Source organism: Megalobrama amblycephala, linkage group LG15, assembly GCF_018812025.1.
Source record: "Megalobrama amblycephala isolate DHTTF-2021 linkage group LG15, ASM1881202v1, whole genome shotgun sequence".
Lineage (NCBI taxonomy): Eukaryota > Metazoa > Chordata > Actinopteri > Cypriniformes > Xenocyprididae > Megalobrama > Megalobrama amblycephala.
This window is the reverse complement of record NC_063058.1, coordinates 31789733-31808289: the sequence shown is the minus strand read 5'-3', so window position 1 is coordinate 31808289 and position 18557 is coordinate 31789733.

Sequence of the window (18557 nt, the reverse complement as noted above, 5' to 3'; positions counted from 1 at the left end):
ATAGGCTTATATCTTAATTTGTGTTCTGAAGATGAACGAAGGTCTTACAGGTATAAAACAACATGAGGGAGGGTAAATAATATATTTGGGTGAACTAACCCTTTAAGGGACATATATGTAGGAGATGATGAATGAACAATTGAAACAGAAACTGGTTCTGACCTACTAATTCAAATACTACTACATACTGTAATAAGACTATCAGTACTAAGATAATAATCATGAAGCATTTCTGTTTCTCACCTGCCTTCTTTTTCTTTGAATATACCAAATACACAATGACACCAATGATGAGCAACAGCAGAATCACCACAGGAACAACAACAACAGTCATGTCAACCGGAGCAGCTGTTTCTGTTTATAGAAAACATACATCAGATTGCTGAAAGATTCGATGTTGACTCTGAAGTTCTGAGGACACAAAAACTAATTATACAATACAATACTTATTTATAAAGCACATTTAAAAACAGCCAAGGTTGACCAAATTGCTGAACAGAAAAATTAATAAATAAATAAGAAAAAAGAAGACTACCAAATGTAAGGAACACACAGCAGTAATAAAACAATAACACCATGATCAAGAAGTATTGAAAGACAAAGGGAATAAACATGTCTTTATAGCAGATTTAAAGGTGGAAACAGAGGGAGCAAATCTAATGTGAAGAGGAAAACTGTTCCAGAGTTTCAGACCTGCAGTTTTTTAACAGTAAGTAGACAGAGATCACTGGATCTTGTGATGGAATTTTTGAACTAATTAATAATGAACTAACATTTCTTTTCTTCTACAGGCCTAATAATAATAATAATAATCTAACTTAGAAATAGAGAAACAGTCACTAGGACTGAGTGTTGTGATTCAGAAACATTCTGCTGTGCTGGCTAGACAGCATCCCTTTTGGGGATAAAAAATAGTCTTTGAGAGGTTGTTTTGACCTATTGAGTAATCTGAACTATTAACCCTGAGACATTTTTTGATGATCTTGTGATTCAGTTGTTCTAATCTAAATTTACTCCGGCAGTAAGCGGGACAGAGGAACTGAGATGTTTTTCTTAAATCTAAACTAATCATATTGAGACTGATGATAATGAGTAATAGATCATGCCATGCTGACTATGAAGTGTACCTGAAATCCTATAAAACCTGTTGTATTCCTTTGTTCGGAGAGAGATTCTCTGGAATGATGAGAACTCTCCCGGCCATGATTAAAGCATATTCTGAGGCATAGACTGGAGTCTGTCTGGTTTTTAGGCTGCAGCAAACCTAAGCACTAGAGATCTTTTTCTATACTATAGTGATAGTGTTTAGTGGAGGTGAGGAGCACTAAAGAGCTTAGTATCAGGTGATAGTGCCCCAAAATAGGCCGAGACGTCGGCCGACTCGAACAGGTATTAAAGTACGCTCAGTAGAGTATAAATTTATAGGTTTATGGGTGTTTGGGACACCCGGGTTTTAACTAAGTCAGGTGCGTAGAAAAAAAATCTACCACAGTTTTGGCGAGCCAGCCTGGAGCCCAAGGGATCCTCCCTCCGTCCGGCGGTGGGGGCCAGGGGCCAGATAGTGTTAAATTTGAGTAAGAGGAACTTGATTATTATTTTTCCTATTTCTGTTTCTGTATTCTGCCAACTTGCAATTTGCAAGAAAAGACCCTGAGACCCCGATCGACGGAGGGATCCATCCGAGACGGGCTGAAAGGACTTAAGGTTTGAGGTAGGGTACACAGACTCCAGTCTTTTCCTTTGATTTGCTTTTTATTGGGACAAACAAGATGCAGTTTTGCAATTCGAAATTTTGTCTGTTGGATGTTGTTTGTTTGTTTATGTTCTTTGTTTGCATGTTGTGTTGTGTTGTGTTGTGTTGAGCTGTGAATAAGTAAGAGAGACACTGGCTAGTCCCAGTTTTAAGAGGTGTATCCCGTTAGCCTATAGGGATGATGAAATTCGACTGAATTCACCGCAGCGATATCCTTTCAATTTAACAAGATATACTTATGTAAGACGTCGTGTAGGATTGAGATTGAGTGGCCAAGTTGAACAAATATTTGAGCAAGATTTTGCAGTTTTGGGGATTGGTTTTACTAAAGCATGGTATTATGATTACAATCTAGACCCATATTTAATGTTAGGTCAAACATCCTTGTATTTGCTGACTAGACCTAATTTAAGACCATACATAGATAGAAGCACAGGAGAATTGGGATTGAATCCTGTTCCTCCTATTCCAGGATATCCCATGATTTCCCATGATTTGGGCTTGGAGATATAGCTCAGATATTTATCCAGTAAACTGAATTTATAAGATTGTTTTTTCCTCTTTCTCTCCTTCTAGCAACGAATAATTTTCTTATTCTGTCTGCCCTCTTTTTGCTGTTGCTATTACTCTCGTTGAAATAAGAGAAGAAAATATATAGGAAGAATATCTTGCTTTTGCTATTGTTTCTGCAAAGAAGTACTTGCTTGCTTAATTAACAATGGAGAATTGCTGCGGTAAAATAAAAACTGAAAAAACTGAGATCCGGGGTCCTTTCCGAGAATTGGTTAGAAAGTGGAATTTGCGAGAAGAACAAATTGCTCAAATTCATTTGTGGTCAAAGTTCACAAAAGGACAATTTGAGAAAAACTGTGGTACTTTGAGTGTGTCAGTTTTAGGAGAATCAATATGTATCCTGGAGAATCTGTCCCCAAAGAAGCGGAGACGGATTGACTGGACGCTGTTCAACAGATGGGAGCGGGAAGCGGAGGCTCGATACGAGAGGCAAAGAAAAGGTGAGGAGGAAAAGGTTACTCTTATTGCCTTGCAGACCAAGAAGCAGAAGCAAGAGCTCGGTGATATGCAGGCAGTGAGTGGGTGCAGGCGGCCCCCGCCATACAATGCTGCAGGAGAAGAGGAAGTTGGACAAGTGCCAGTGGCTGGGAGCTCTGCAGAGCCATGCTCCAGGAAAGGGGAAGTGAAGACAGAGGGTGAGAGCTCAGATGATGATGAGGATGAGAGGGATGCAGGGGTTTATCAGGAAGTTCGAAGACTCCTGAACGAGGCGATGACACCTGAGTTGCGTGAGCCCCTAAGCCGCGTATTCAAGGGGGTGAAAAGAAAAGCTGGAAAACCATCTCTCACACACCCAATGAAAACTCGGTCAGTCTCTGTGATTGGGAAAAAGACTGAGAAAACTTGTAATTTGCCTATGCTTCAGTTTCCAGGTGCTGAAGGGCCAGTGTGGGTGGAGAGACCTTGGGATTTGGAAGAGCTTCGAAATGTGACAGCCGCACTCCCAGATCCAGAAAAAGGGGTAGAACGGTTCATAAGTGCAGTTACAAATGTTGATGTAACTTATAAACCCACAGGTCGAGACTGGTCAGCAATATTCAGTGCAAGACTGGGATTGAAGTGGACAGAAGTGCGTGGAGCAGGCGAAGACGCTTTCAACCCCGCCCTGCAGCGTCTGGATGAAGGAGGAACTGAAACTCAGGAGTGGAGAGTTCAATGGACAGCAATGCTTGAGAGACTGAGACTGGCTTACCCACTACGGCCAGACTGGGCAGCGATTGCCAACACGAAGCAGTTGAAAGGTGAGACTATCACTGCTTATCTTGCGAGACTAAAGACTGTTGTTGATGAATGTGCAGGTCTTCCAGAAGGAACCGACAACACAGGAGTTCTGAAACACCATTTTGTAAATGGCCTGCTTCCAAACATACAGAAAGCTGTCAAATTGACCTGCATTGGATGGGAAGCTCAGAATCTGGAAGTGGTGATGCAACATGCCAAGCATGCTGAGCAGAATGACGAAAAGAGGAACACAGAGAAACAGCAGAAGTTGGAGAATGCTCAGTACATGTTTTACCAGTCCCAGTCCAACAACCAAATGCCAAGAGATGACAACTATCAAGAGGCAAGAAGAGGAAGAGGCAGATGCTGTGGCAGGTGTAATGCACAGAATGGCAGGATTGGGGACAGAGACAGGTGTAGAATCTGCGGCCAGAAAGGTCATTGGGCCAGGGAGTGTCCAGAAAATCCGAACAACTTCCCCAACAGCAGCAGTACCAAAATAACTTCCGACAGCAGCCACAGCAGAGCTACCCGCAGCAGAGGCAGAACTACAGAGAGCAACAACACACTTCTTCTTTTCCTCCCCCTCCGCCAACGGCAAGCTCCACAGCATAGGATGAGGTGGGAGACACTCAAACCCGAACAACTCAGCTTATTCAACTGACTAAAGACCCAAGCTCAAATCCAATGATGACGATACTTGTACAAGGACTTCCAATCTCCATGTTATTGGACACCGGGGCCACGAGGACAACACTACCATTAGCAGTAGTTAATGGGGAGAAAAAGTGTACACATTCATTTCTGATTTCTCAAACATGTCCTTTAAATTTGATGGGCAGGGATCTAATTTCTAAATTAGGATTAACAATCGATGTTTCCTTGAGGGGAGTTGAAGTGACAACTACGAGTGCTAATTTTGCTCAGATATTACCAAACTGGTATTATAATTGGGCTATAACTCCTTCGTTATAATATAATAGAAATAGCGAGTATGAAGAAAGTTGGTTCGATGGATCTCTGGGTGAGACATTAAATCTTGAGTATCTATTAATATCGCAGCATTTCTCAGCATTCACTGTAAAACTAACACCATCTCAATCTACTCTTTTCCAACAGATGCAAGTCCAGCCTCACGTCTCAGTGGGGAAAAGAGGAAGCTCCTGGGCGGAAGTAGGAGTGTGGCTCACGGAGCAAGTGGAGAGGGGGGGCTGGACTTGGCATGATGATGGGTATTATACAAATGAAGCAGGGGTAAGAGCATATCCAACAATGCAGACAGTGACGGTTCACAGGTTGTGCAGTGAAGAGAGAAATAGTATTTCTTGTACTCCAATTGAAAATGATTTTGATTTATCAGGGGTTCCAGAGACTCTTTGGGCAAAAGATAAATTTGATATTGGTCGGATAAAGAATGCAACGCCTCTTGTAATCACGCCTAAAGGAAGCACATTAATTCAGTATGTGGATGATTTGTTGATTTGCTCCCCAGACAAAGCCTCCTGTGAAGCCGACACGTGCATTGTTGAATTTCTTAGCAGAAAATGGACATAAGGTGTCCAAAAATAAGTTGCAGTTAGTAAAACAGGAAGTAAGGTATCTTGGCCATCTAATCTCAGCAAATGGCCGAGCTTTAGGCCTAGATCGAATTGAAGCGATCCGAAAAATTCCGAAACCAGTTACAAAATTGCAGATGATGACATTTCTAGGGATGACGGGATACTGTAGACCATGGATCCAAGATTATGCTGAGATCTCAAATCCCCTTCTCATGGCAGCTCATGAGGTCAAAAAAATAACAGATCTGATCACTTGGACAGACTAACGCCAAATTGCATTTGAGAAATTAAAATTATCATTGACCACTGCACCCAGCTTAGGGCTGGCTGATTATACAAAGGTTTTTGAATTATTTGTCTCTGAGAAAAAAGGGTTCATGTCTGCTGTTTTAACTCAGTCCCATGGTGACCGTCGACGCCCGATCGCATATTATTCCAAACGATTAGACACTGTCGCAAGAGGAATGCCACAGTGCCTACGTTCTGTAGCCGCCACGGTCGAAGCTGTATTAGCATGTTCGGATTTGGTGGTTTCCATCAATTAACTGTTTATGTTCCTCATGCAGTACACGCATTGTTATTGCAGTCAAGGACAGCTCATCTGACAGCTGCACGTTCACTGCACTGGCAAAACTTCCTGCTTACAATCTCAAATGTCACATTGAAAAGATGCACCATGTTAAACCCGTCGACACTACTTCCCACAGAGGAAGATGGGGAACCCCACGACTGTACACAGGTAGTAGAGATAATGACGAAACCGCGACTTGATTTACAAGATACACCTTTATCCAATCCTGAATTGATTTATTATGTGGATGGGTCGTGTCTCCGGAATCCACATACGGGACTGCTTTCAACTGCATATGCCATTTGTACTAAATTCGAGATAGTTGAAACCGAATGTTTACCTCAACATCATTCAGCTCAAGCAGCAGAACTTGTTGCACTCTCGCGTGCATGTGAATTAGCTAAAGGCCATTCTGTCACAATATATACTGACTCACGTTATGCTTTTGGCGTCTGCCATGACCATGGAGCAGTATGGAAGAACCGAGGTTTCCTTACTGCTAACGGAAAACCCGTGGCACATTCAAAATTGATTGATAAGTTATAGGAGAATTTATTGTTGCCAAAAGAAATTGCTATTTGTAAGTGCGCAGCTCATATGAGAAGTTCTGACGAAATATCGAAAGGTAATAATTTTGCCGATTCCATAGCAAAAAACACCGCACTGACAGGATGCGTGCCAACTGAATTTATAGGTTTTACATCCCTCGCTACCGATAGCACCCAGCTACCACCATCATTAAGCGAGGTTCAGAAACTGGGTACTGACCGTGAGTTGAAAATTTGGTCAGAGAGGGGTGTAAAAGATGATGAAGGTGTCTGGAGAGATACCGAAACAGGTAAGCCATTTCTGCCTAAACAGCTATATCCAAACTTTGCAAATTGGGCTCATGGGGTAGATCATGCCTCAAAATTGGCTATGAATGATTTGATCAGTACTTCCTGGGTGGCTCCAGGATTTACAGCAGTGGCAGAGAAGTTTTGCCAGAAATGCCACATCTGCGCAGCGAATAATGTGGGAAAGCAGAGTAAACGGATTGTTCCCTCTGCTCACCCTGTACCAGAATTTCCCTTCGAGCACGTCATGATGGATTTCATTGAATTAACACCATGTCAAGGGTATAAGTATTGTCTTGTTATTGTTGATATGTTTTCAAAGTGGGTTAAGTGTTTCCCAAGCAGAAAAGCTGATGCTGCGGCTGTAGCAAAAGCTCTAATACGAGAGGTAGTTCCCAGATGGGGAGTGCCTGCAAAATTGTCTAGTGACAATGGAACTCATTTTGTAAATAAAGTTGTAACTGAATTGGCAAGAGGACTAAGAATAAATTTGAAAACGGATTGCTCCTATAGACCACAGAGTGGTGGTGCTGTTGAGAGGTCTAACCAAACGATAAAGAATAAATTGTGTAAAGTTATGGCAGAAACTGGAATGACATGGGTCCAAGCCTTACCCATTGTTTTGATGGCCATGAGAGCCCGAAAAGGGGCAAGAACAGCCCTCAGCCCACATGAAATTCTTACAGGTCGTCCCATGCGAGTAGGAATTGAACCTCCTCCCCAGGAGGGTTTGGCGGGGGTGGATGAGCAAATGAGAAAATATGTTATCCTTAACCAAAACTATCAAAACAATCCATTCGCAGGTTAAAGCTGCTCTGCCACTTCCAGGTGTTGGACCCCAGCACTCTTACGAGCCAGGACAGTGGGTCTGGATCAAAGATCTCAGGCGAAAGGCGTGGAACAACCCAAGGTGGCTAGGGCCGTACGAGATCATTCTAACAACAAACACCGCAATCAAGGTCGCTGAACGTGACACCTGGGTTCACGTGTCACATTGTAAGCCCACCAACACGCAGATTCAAGCCAAAAGTAGAGGAAATCAGGGCGTACTAGTGACGATCCCTCCTCTGCCAACGAAGGAAAGACCTTGCTACGGCTCGCAAAGAGTCATCAAGGTGAAGATGGAACGCTTCAGACGTCTGTGGGGCCAACGGGATGATCAGCGCACCTGGGAGCGGCTCTGGGCCGACAAATTGTTTAAGTGTAGCATATGTGTTATTGCATTCATAAGTGTTGTGATTTTGGTTGTGCTTTTGCTTCTATTTGAATTTTCTACAGGGAGTGTTGCAAGTAGAGGGAAAAGGGAGGTGATGTCAGTTCCTGTTCATCATGACCACTCATCCAATGTGAACCAGCACCATTTTGGGTTGAATATGTTTTGGAAATATGCTAATTACACAGCCAAACAGCATGCACCTATGTTTGTGCACAGGCCTCCTTCTCTGCCACATACCCATATCCATTGTCTCCAGAGCCGGTAGAAGATCATGAATTAAGGTGTATTATGATTCATATAGCTGGACGGGGATCGAGTGTTCTCAAAAGATTTTCCGAAGGGGAGAGCCCCTTGAGTGTGAGAATGTAACCTCTGCTTCGCCAATCCTCTCACTTAGCAGTGGAGGAAAGAAAAAGATTTGGCCTAACCCTAGACAAATATTTAAAGAATGCTACCAATCTCGAAAGGGGGTTAATTTTATGGGGATTCTTGAGGGGTGTAAGGTAATCCATAACGTAAGTTGCGACAGTCCCACTGGGATGAGTGATCATATAGCGGGAGGGGCTTTCCTTCTGTATGATTATTACTGGTTATGTGGCCATACTGCTTACCCAAGTCTGCCTGTGTCATGGAGAGGTGTCTGTGCTTTAGTTAAGCTCAGAGCACAAATTAGAATTGGATATGTGAGTAAGAAAAGAAGGCAGAGGCGGAATTTGGGTAAGAAGGATGGCGATACCTGGTGGAGACATGATATTTCTGATATTCCGACTGAACACAGGGTGATTGCCAAGACGGCTCAATTTTGGAAGGCCTTTTTGATTCACAATGCTGTAACTGACTCCATGAATTGGATTAACAGAATTCATTATGAACTATTCCGATTTGCAAATGACACTCAATTGGCTTTGACATATTTGAAAACTTAAGTAGGAGCTCTGAGACAAATGACTCTAGAAAATAGGATGGCTCTGGATGCGATCCTAGCAGAGGAGGGGGGAGTTTGTGTGAAAATTGGGAAGGAATGTTGTACTTTTGTTCCAGCTTATGATGCTGATGATGGTAGCATTTCAAAGGTGCTGACTGACATGACAAAGGTTCGGGATGATTTGTGGCAAGATGAACAGGCCAAGAATAAGGGGATAGGATAGAGTTTAGATTGGATCTCTGATGCCTTCCGCAATGCTTTTGGCAATATCTTCGGACCCATACTTAAGTTTTTGGCAATGATATTCGTAACCTTGCTTGTTGCAATGATGATAATTGGATGTTTGATGAAGCGCATTCGAGTTGTATTGGGAAGATTTGTCCAAATCATTGTGGAAGCAAGGGAAGAAAGAGAGTATGTGGAGTTGTTGCCAGCTGTCAGGAATGAATATCAAAATCTGCAGGATAATAATGCACGTCGATTTTAATCAAGTTTGATCATTTTTGATTGAAGTAAAATATGATCAAGAGAGGGGGAATGTGATGGAATTTTTGAACTAATTAATAATGAACTAACATTTCTTTTCTTCTACAGGCCTAATAATAATAATAATCTAACTTAGAAATAGAGAAACAGTCACTAGGACTGAGTGTTGTGATTCAGAAACATTCTGCTGTGCTGGCTAGACAGCATCCCTTTTGGGGATAAAAAATAGTCTTTGAGAGGTTGTTTTGACCTATTGAGTAATCTGAACTATTAACCCTGAGACATTTTTTGATGATCTTGTGATTCAGTTGTTCTAATCTAAATTTACTCCGGCAGTAAGCGGGACAGAGGAACTGAGATGTTTTTCTTAAATCTAAACTAATCATATTGAGACTGATGATAATGAGTAATAGATCATGCCATGCTGACTATGAAGTGTACCTGAAATCCTATAAAACCTGTTGTATTCCTTTGTTCGGAGAGAGATTCTCTGGAATGAACTCTCCCGGACGTGATTAAAGCATATTCTGAGGCATAGACTGGAGTCTGTCTGGTTTTTAGGCTGCAGCAAACCTTAGCACTAGAGATCTTTTTCTATACTATAGTGATAGTGTTTAGTGGAGGTGAGGAGCACTAAAGAGCTTAGTATCAGGTGATAGTGCCCCAAAATAGGCCGAGACGTCGGCCGACTCGAACAGGTATTAAAGTACGCTCAGTAGAGTATAAATTTATAGGTTTATGGGTGTTTGGGACACCCGGGTTTTAACTAAGTCAGGTGCGTAGGAAAAAATCTACCACAATCTCAAACCTCTAGAAGGAGTGTGCGGGTGAAGCAGGTTAGTCAGGTACTGAGGGGTTGAATTGTTGAGGGCTTCATAAACAAATAGTTGAATTAAATTAAAATCAATGCTATATTTAACAGTAACCATTGCAGTGCAGAAACAACAGGAGTTATGAGCTCACACTTGTGGGTCTGTATTGTGGTTCATTGGTATCTTCTGGTCATTCTAACAGTGGTTTGCATAAACATTCATTGGCTTCTACTAAAAGTCTCTTACCATTATTAGTCCTGATTTCATTCTCTGTCAGAGTCTTTCTGAAGGTTTTGCTCTGGTGTTTCACCACACAGCTGAACTCATTCTTCCTCCACTCATCAGGTTCAGTCTGGAGGGTCACAGTCTTCTGGAAGGTGCCGTCCTCATTGGGAAGAAGTTTCCCAACCTTCACATTCTTATAAAGCTCTTGTCCGTTTCTCATCCAGGTGATTGTAATATCACTGGGATAAAAGTGTGTGACGTGACACAACACTGGAGAGGAGGAGTTCGTCTGTAACAGAGACACCTGAAGAGAGACTAGAGAGACAAAGAGAGAGAGACACTGTAATCTTAACCCTCTACCGCATGGTGTTGCCATTTGGCAGCATACTCTTTGTGTTAATTTCCTTGCCACTCTCTTGAAGAGAACATCCTTGTTTTTTTTTTTGTTGGTAAGTGAAAAGGAGTAAGGAGGAATGCTCAGGTAGTTAGCTAGCTTGAAGCCAGTGGGGCTAGCTTGAAGCAAACGTGTGGGCGTCTGGGGCTGTATTCACAAAACATCTTACCACTAAGAGTTCTCCTAAATAGCAGTAAAAGTTCTTAGCTAATAGTTTTCTCCTAAAACCTATTCACAAAGCTGCTGAGACAAACTTTTACTAAGGAATAGACTGAAGTCTTAAGCTAAGAGTGATGGTGGGGTTGACCTCGTTACTATGGAGTAAACACACAGTGATTGGCTGATGGGGGAGGAGTCAGTGATTTAATCATAGAAATATTGTAGAATGAGGTGACATGTTTCCATATTAAAATAAAGGTTTTAAAATACAAATGTTGCCTTATTCAACAGAGAATGCAGAATTCAAGTGACAAATTATGTTTTATAAACAAAGTTTGGGAGAAACACATTCAAACGTTTTTTTCTAATCAGCTCGAGAGGAGGATTATATACACGAGAGGCGACTCGCCTGTTACTTCGATAGTTTTCTGTATCTCTCTGCCAACCCGCTCCTCACTCTCGGCTGAGAATATATATATATATATATATATAGGCTATGTAATTTTTTTTTACTCTATTCAATCATTTGTAAATGTGAGAACTCAGGAAAAAGACTGCCACAGGTAATCAGACAATATTTATTTATTTATTTATTTATTAAAGATTTTTTTTTTGGCATCTCATTGTAGATTCAAAATCTATAAATCAAAATGTATTGCATTTAGGAAGAAAAGGTTCAGCACCCAAGGCTCTATCGCTATTCCCTCAATGGTGTTCAGTGTCTTTAGGTGGATTAGGATTGTTTGTGATTTGGTCTTAGTGATTTAGGAGTCCTCTTGACTACTCCTAACGTTTCACAGATTTAGGAGCTACTTTTAGCGCTAAAATGCTTTGTGAAATACTCTTAGAGCAAAAATTTAGGACTCCTAAAATTAGGACTGACAAGCCTATTATTTTTAAGAATTTCTCCTAAATCGGCAAGTTAGGAGCTACTTTTAGCCTATACAGCCCCTGGTTTACAGTCAATTACGCGCACACAGGAAATCAAAGGAGTAAGACTCAGTCCCCTGCACAGTACAGCCATATGCAACAGAATGAGAAAGCTGTGGGCACAGGTGCAGCTAATAAAGGCTGAGGGAGTCCTATTTGGCTTGAGATTGGTTGGGTGGAGCTTAGGGCTAACAGGGAAATGAGTTTGTTATATAGGGGTGTGGCACTTGAGGCTGCAGCTTATGCCGAGTTCAGACTGCACGATTTTACCCCCGATTTTGGCTCGCCGACAGGTTTTGAGAAATCGCCGACAAATGCCCGAAATCACAGGCAAATCGGTGCTCGTTCACGTGAGTGACAATCATGCAGTGTGAATGAGCAAAGATGCGATCTGAGAGAATCGCCGACGAGTCGCCGACGCCCGTGAGATATTTGGCATGCTAAATATCTGGACCTGTCGGCGATTCAAAATCCTGCTGTGTGAAAAGTGTTCTGACTGAAAACTACATCGGCGATGACTGACAGCCAATGAGAGAGCAAGATACAGAGCAGCGGGGAGTTCGGGGAGGAGCTATAGACCACAACATCAGCAAGCATTGATTTGTTTCAGATAAACATTACAATTCTATCAAACAGAAACAAAGCACAAACATTTGCTTGACCATCCGCAACAGCAGCACATTGAAAAGTTAGCTATGTATTTACCTCCAACTCTCGTAGCAGAAACAAACAATCCACAGTCTCCCCAACCATTTCCTCCTCCATATTTTTCTTTTCTTTTTCTTATATTCGCTGCAAATCAGCGCACAGGCAACTCGTATTGCCAGCTTCTTGCAGGCTACCGTTTTTAATAATAATAATAATAATAATAATAACTCCGGTCCTGCACGCGTGATATCGCGTTGTTTCCTTGTCACATATCGCGTGTGTTTGGTTGTGAAATGTAGTTAGCGTGCCAGACAGAGTTGTCTGCGATTCTTCCTATTGTAAAGTCATGCAGTGTGAAACCTTCTGTCTCCGATCCATCGTGCAGTTTGAACACAGCAGCGACTGAATGCTGGCCAAGATAGTCATGCAGTGTGAAAAGAACAGTGACCCGACTACTTTGAAAATCGTGCAGTCTGAACTCGGCTTTAGGGAAACAAAACTCCTCATCAGTAAGAGAAGACCTTAGTTTAGCCAATGATGTGCTTTGGTTAAGTCACATAATATGCAATTTTTTTTTCAGTGGCGTGATGCCATATGGCAAAACTGCAATAATGGAATGACATTATTATAATAGTTTAGCTAGCTAGCAAAGGTCAGCTGCAGTGTAACTGTCAACAGATATGGTTTTTATTAAAATGTATATTTTTGAACTTTTGTTTAAATTCATTACCAGTGTTATTTCATTCATTGTTTAAAAACAAATGTGACACATGTATGGGTATTATTACTCCCTTTAAATGTTTAATGTAAAGGGTTCTTTAAGAAACGTAATGTGTCACATGGTCAGTATTGAGTGGGAGCGGATGCAGATAGACTGCGGGACATAAAGCCTCAAGAAAATTGTTTAATCTGCATGTGGTCTTGGAGGCGCACACGGTAATTTACTTTGTGTTTATTGCATATTGTTTATGATGTTGTTTTATGTCACTCTGCACAAAAATGTAACGTGTTATTACGGATTGTTGTATTTCTGTTGCGTCATTCAATTGCATACCAGTGGACATTATCACAAGAAACTTGAGAAATGCATATTTGAGAATTATGTTTTTATTTCTTGTAGTTTTCACGGTGTCTGCAGAGAGAGAGAGCAAATAAAATAACAAAAGACATCTGTATGAAGCGTGGCCATTTTTTCGTCAGACCCGTGCAGCTATATGCAGTTTGTTAAGCTGTAACAATAGCAACATTAATAATGCTAGTGATAAAATGTTGATTAGTCGTATGTAAAAAGGGGCTCTATGTAGGAATGACACCCAGTGGTCGAAATAGGTACTGCAGTCCAGATTCTAAATATTGTTTGCCCTGCCCACTCCTTCAAAGACTCGGGTGGCGAGCTTGAGGACACACAACAAGAGGGAGTGCAATTGACAATAAGAGCTAAGGAGACTTACACACTGTAAGCTGATGAGTTGATTTATCTGTTTTAATATGCTGTTGTTCATAGAGATATTTAGATGAATTCAGAGGCTTTTTAGGTCGGGTAGAATCTGCGATTCTCTGACCCAGTTTGTTTGCCGGTTTCCACGGCTGTAATATGCGGTGTTTTCCGCCAACTGGCAACCTGTGATGTCGAAATACTATTGGATAAACTGGCAGCACATGGTTTCACACAGACCAAAACAAAGACAAACATTCCGACACGGAACGCGCATTTCAAAGTAGAATATCTGGCTGTAGGATTGTGTTTCTGAGAAACAAGTAGGTGAACTTATAAGGTTTCCTAAATATCTGCAAACATATTGGGGTATTTTTATGCTTAATAAAAGTAAAAATCTTACATATAGCCCCTTTAAGGACTGCCATGGCATTTGTATTATGCTTTAAATCTCATCAGAGACCTGCCTGCCCACTGCCACCACAGCCAGTACTACTGGACCAGACCAACCACTGGTCTACAATGGTGTCTCAAAAAGGCAGGTGCAAGTGGCTGTAAGTGTATTGTTAGGATGAAGTGCACCAAATGTGATGTGAACCTGTGCCTCATCTCTGAAAAAAACTGCTTTGTGAAGTTTCATACAGAAGGTGAGGATTATGGGTGGTTCATGTTCATAATTTTCCTCTCATAAGATTGCGCAGTGTTGAATTTTCTTGAACTGAATGTTTTTGTTTTATTTTTTTATTTTACATGATAAACAGTGTTATATTTGTTTTTAACTGTCTACATTTGCAATTTAAATAATATCCAGGAAAAATGTAATGAAATTCCAAGAATCTAAAGCATTATTCAGCAACAGAGAATGGAATAAATAAAAGCACAAGATGTTGGAAAATATTTATAAGGTGTTTATAATTACTGCTAAAGCTTATAATAGCACCAATTGATACAATACAAACAACATTTCTGAGGAAAAAAAAATATTAACTATATACACTTACTCTTATTCTAAGTTATTTCCACTATTGTATGTTGTTGCTGTATGGCAACATATCATAAAGTACATTAAAATAATATTTTTTCCAATTTTCTTTTTTTACAGCACTTCAAGTTGAGCCATTCTAAGAAGAAGAAAAAATATATATAACTCTGACTGATTTTAAAGTGTCATTTTTATGCACTAACTGATAATTGTTACGGATGCTGGTATATCAAACACACGACGAGGAAGAGTAACGTATAATAAGTCTTTACTAGATAATCCACAGGGAGAAACACAGAATCCAGAGTAGAGCATACACCAAACATATCCAAACACAAACAAGACCCGACAAACAACTGAACACAGACAGGAACTTAAATACACTGACACAAACAAGCTAAACAGGTTAACAAGTGGGCGTGGTCCAATGAGTGTCCATGGTGACAGAATGTGGCGGGAAACAGAACAAAGGAACATGTGACAATGCAAACAAACAAACTAAAAGTCCATGTGACTGTGACATTACGCCCCCTCCCGGAAAGGCGCGTCCTCGCGCCGTAAAGTAACATCAAAGGGGAGGGCTGGAGGGGGTTCTGGAGGTGGACGGCCGACCGGGAGGAGGTGAGAGATGGTGGTGGAGTGATCCAGGGTGGAGCCTTGAGCAGAGGCAGATGTTGTGAGCTGACCCAGGCCACAGCTAAGACTGCGTCCCATGGCGGCGGTGCCGGAGGGAGGAGCCATGGAGCGAAGATCATTGGAGCCGCCATGGGGACGACCGGAGGTGACGGCGACACTGATGATGAAGCCCACCGCAAAGCCAGAGAGCCGATGTAGTGGAGGGACCCCGAAGATCTAGGCAGCCGCGACGTAGCCGTAGTGACGATCCCCCGAGATGATGGTAGAGATCCGGAGGGCTGAAGGCGAGCAGGAGCGACCGAGGGCAGAGGTGGAGCCTGAGGGAGGGATGAGCTGGCCGAAGACGAAGGGGTGGAGGGCCGGAGTGTAACGACCGGCCCGTAAGTCCGTGGCGTAGGTGTAGCGATGCCCGACCCAGGTGGAGCCGACGTACTGAGGGAGTCCTGCGAGGCTGAAAGTCCGACAATCTCTGCCGGCATCGAGGGAGGAAGGAGCGTAGGCGCAGGAGTTGGGACGCCAGATCGAGGAGGACTGGAGCGTGCAGAGGCAGAGGGCGGAGCCAAGGGCTTCTCACAGCCGTGTTGAGATGACTCCCAGAGGGCCCGAGTTGTAGCCTCACCACTGAGAGGAGGCGCAGAGGGACTGATGGGAGGCATCAATGAAGGGATGACAGGAATAGCTGGGGACTGGGGCATAGTGACGGGAATACAAAAAAAAGTGAAACACGAAAAAACACTGACACGGAAAAAAAACAAAACACTGACGACAAAATAACGCCGCAACTGTATTGGTCGGGTCTTCTGTTACGGATGCTGGTATATCAAACACACGACGAGGAAGAGTAACATATAATAAGTCTTTACTAGATAATCCACAGGGAGAAACACAGAATCCAGAGTAGGGCATACACCAAACATATCCAAACACAAACGAGACCCGACAAACAACTGAACACAGACAGGAACTTAAATACACTGACACAAACAAGCTAAACAGGTTAACAAGTGGGCGTGGTCCAATGAGTGTCCATGGTGACGGAATGTGGCGGGAAACAGAACAAAGGAACATGTGACAATGCAAACAAACAAACTAAAAGTCCATGTGACTGTGACAATAATAATCATGTACCTGTTTTCTCCAGGCTGTTCTTTCCAAGCGTCAGGAGCTTCTTCAAAGTATTGATACAGTCAATTTCAAGGTAGTATTTCCAATACTCATGACGGATGGTTTCATTGTTACACCTCTCTTGAAAGCTGAATCCTTCCTTCATTGGAGATATCCATTTATCACTCTTCAAATCCAGAAACAAGAAATCCTCTCCATCATATCCATATTGACGGAACGCATTTGTTTTCCCAGTTTCATCCAACTGTGTAGGTTCTTTGGGATGTCTGGTTATTACCGGAATTTTTGTAAGAACTTCTCTACAGTTGTTACTCCACTGACGTCACTCATCAGTCCTCTGCATGCATTTGTGTGATCTGATGAATGTCAGAATGCTTTTGATAGTGTCAAAGCTTTGTTATGTAATGCTCCTATCCTTGCAGCCCCGGTGTATAAAAAAGCTTTCAAATTGGAGATTGACGCAAGCTATGTTTTTCTCAGACAACCTCTATAAAAATTCCAGAGCAAATAACATACTGTTATTTGCTCAAAATCCACAGTGCTTTAAGAAATCTAATCCAGTCTAATGCAAATGTCTGTGATTGCTGATGTTGTATTATTCTAAAACATCTCTTAATTTGTTTTTAGACCTCCCTGAACTATCATTTGTGCACCAGTTTTATGCTCCAAAAGCATGCTTTCATTAAATTTCAATATGTGTGGTATAAAAAAATAAAATTATACAATTAATAAATAGAGCCAAATCACAGAACCTGCAAAGACAATTTTAATATCAGTCTAAGGTAATAGTAAGGTACATGTCTACATTTTTCTTATCACTTATGCAAGTTTATTTTAAACAGACACTTTTATTTTTTTTATTTTTTAAACAGCCACATGACTTTCTATAACACCCATGCCGAGAAAACACACACTCTCCTCTGTGAAAACAAAACAAAGATTTAAGTCTTGTAGAACATGAAATCTCAGGTGTTGGTAATAATTATTGTAATTCAATGACATTTGAAAAGTAGTCCTGTCCAAATAGTGATATAATGTCATGGTTCAATTTCAAATGAGTGTGAAATTATCATTTGCAGTTCTAAATTTCATAGAAGTTCATCACACACACACACACACACACACACACACACACACACACACACACACACACACATACCCGTTTATCGGGCTAGAGGGACATTTTTTGAAATTTTTCATAAATCAGACTGGGCATAGGGCTTTGGGGACACCAGGTTCCAGTGGTGCTAGAGCTACAAAAAACATATCAAAAATCATGAAAAAAATCAGTGAACCTATACACAACTTAAAATTAAAACATTTTCTTTGCACAACTGAGATATAAAAAAAGGCTATTTTTCAGACTTTCTGGTGGTTTGTAAAGACTTTTCTGTAACACGGCCTATAAGGACAGTGTGGTGTACAAGGTCAGTGACGTCACCATACACACACACCAAGTATAACCTGCTTTGCAAGGACACCGGGTCTGTAAGGCCAGGTCACCACACACATACACCGAGTGTAACCTGCTTTGAAAGGACACATGGTCTGTAAGGTCTGTAAGGCCAGTTCTCCATACACACACACTGAGTATAACCAGCTTTGAAAGGACACATGGTGTGTAAGGCCAGGTCACCATACACACACACCAAGTATAACCTGCTTTGCAAGGACACAAGGTCTGTAATGTCTGTAAGGCCAGGTCACCACACACATACACAGAATGTAACCTGCTTTGAAAGGACACATGGATTATAAGACCAAAGTGACTGAGGCACACCATTATAATAATATGGAATATATTAAGAGGTCATTTTTGTTTTCTCTGTTGTGCATTACAATTTGGCACATAAGCTGTAAATAACTCATCACATCGGGACATACTTTGCAAATAATATAAATAAGGAGGACAATCACTCCATTCTACACTTCTAACACCATGGCTCTTATCTGATGGGATCTACTAACAGGTGGGCCAAGCGCCATTAAAACAACTAGGAGCATAACACAAAAACAGTGCTTGCATCCACTGGGACGAACTCAACCCCACCAGCACATGTATTATGGAGTT